This window comes from Egretta garzetta, unplaced genomic scaffold, assembly GCF_000687185.1.
Source record: "Egretta garzetta isolate BGI_Z169 unplaced genomic scaffold, ASM68718v1 scaffold251, whole genome shotgun sequence".
In the NCBI taxonomy this organism is placed as follows: Eukaryota; Metazoa; Chordata; class Aves; order Pelecaniformes; family Ardeidae; genus Egretta; species Egretta garzetta.
Window position 1 is genome coordinate 5,390,027 of NW_009258952.1, and position 2,215 is coordinate 5,392,241.

The window sequence follows — 2,215 nt, forward strand, 5'->3', positions numbered from 1 at the left end:
TTGGTTTCAGGGGAGTTTAAGCACACACTTAAAGCTAATAAATCCACACCAAGGCCACATGGTAACGGAGATTGGCCTTGTGCATGTGCACCGATGCTTTTGTGAGCTGGAGTTCACCACGAGCTATGAGGGCTACACCGAGATGCAGCAATCCTGACAACTGCATCTCAATTAGCCAGTGCTGCTACTGCAAATGAAAGGGTGGCAAGAACAAAAAATGGAAGAATCCCCAGAGTATCAAAAAGGAGGAAGAAACAGTGAATAGCCATTTTCTTCACATAATGAGAAGACATTCTAAGAAGAATTAAAAATATATATCAGCCTATGCTTACCATTTCCTTGTCACATTCCTGGCAACAACTTGGGGTTAAATTATGCTTAAGGGAATCTTATTTTGGTCTAATTTTCCTAGCTTAATTATTTTCCTCCCAAAGGGATGACGCATGGGGGAGGCATTGCGGCGCTTTGAGGTTCTTTTCCTCAAATGAGACAAATGAGCAATGATGCCCAGGATTTTGCCAGTGGGACTCTGTTCCAGCCTTGCCCTTCATCTTCTTGGCTGAAGAAATTGTGAAAACCTGGCTTCTCACAAAGAGGAGCCTCAGTGATGCTAAACCTAGCACTGAAGCTAGTTTTCCAAGTTTTTGCTTACTGGTAGCAGATTTAAATGATGACTTTAGGAAAACATACGTGACTCATGGGACAAAATTGTTGGCTAGTATAATTCTACTATTGCTATTGGAGGTATACAGAGCATGGAGTTTTCTTTATTTGAGTATATTATTTATTAATTTTCCCCCTTTAAATAATCCATAAAGAATATCATGATTAAGACAACTGTTCTGTCTCTGTCATTGTGTGCTTGACATTGATCAGATCCATTGCATGGCTATGAAGAAAAGCACAGCAGCTGTTTAATTGCATGGTAGAAAGAGGACATCCGATATATGGTTACCACTGGTTAGAAAGAAACAACCAAAAAATCCAAGGTCTCCAGAGAAATGCAAAGAAATCACAACAATGAGGCAACAGACTCAGGTTGAGCTTCAGTCCTCAATGGGCCTGTTGCTTTTCAGGTCAGTGAGGTCTAGGCAGTGCTCATGTGACATTTGGGCCATGCATCATACAAGGGATTGCTCAAATGCTTTATAGTGGCAAAGCTATTTACTGAAAGTTAATGCTTCCTTAAAAAAAAAGTAAGATAAGCCACTCTGTAGGTTCAGAAAGAAGAGATGATAAAAGGTGAGATAATAACAGTCCACGATGACAGGAAAAAAAATCAAATAGGGAAATACAGTGACTAAAAGTAGATGTCCTCTTTCTGAGATCTCACACTCGCCGTGAAGAACAGTGACTCAGATGAAGTACTGCAAGGCCTTTTTTTTGGGGGGTGGGGGGGAGGGGTAATTAACCAAGAAATAAAGACTGATCCATTTTTTACCCAGAAACAAAGGTTGTTTCAGGAACTGGACTACAATGTTGTTGGAGCTCATTGGAAACTGGGGATGTAGAGCAGGCTGTCACTGGTGACAGTAAACGAAACAAATATGGGCAGGCGTGGATCAAAGATTAAAACTTTTTCCTAAATGAAAAATGTAGGAAAACCATTCAACAGAGGAGAGCAAATAAATTATACACTATTATTTGTATCCTCTGAAGATGGCAGATACGGAACATCCCAACGTAAACACAGAAATCCTAGACTAAGGACAGTAAGATGATCCTGGCGACCCTGAAACTGGTACTGTTAATGAGACTTCTTGCTCTCTAGCCTCGCATAAATTTAGTGACAGAGTTATGAGGCAAAGCACCTTTCTCCTCGAATTAGTATTATAAAGAAAACAAGTTGTTAGTATTCATTTTCTCTGACTTTCTCTTATATAATAAACATAGAAATCCTAGACTAAGGACAGTAAGATGATCCTGGCGACCCTGAAACTGGTACTGTTAATGAGACTTCTTGCTCTCTAGCCTCGCATAAATTTAGTGACAGAGTTATGAGGCAAAGCACCTTTCTCCTCGAATTAGTATTATAAAGAAAACAAGTTGTTAGTATTCATTTTCTCTGACTTTCTCTTATATAAACTACTATGTATTAAAAAAAGGAAACTTTAATCAGATTTTTTTTAACACTCCCAACTAATGTGCTTTGCGGGCTTTTTCTACAAGGAAAAAATTAAAAGAAACTATTTAAACTTTCTCCAGTTGAGCAATC

General features: G+C 39.0%; 1 protein-coding gene across 1 annotated transcript in view; it reads right to left on the bottom strand.

The window, feature by feature from the left end:
- KCNB2 (potassium voltage-gated channel subfamily B member 2) overlaps window positions 1-2,215 on the bottom strand; it is a 187,601-nt gene that overhangs the window by 108,651 nt on the left and 76,735 nt on the right. The window lies entirely within an intron of this gene.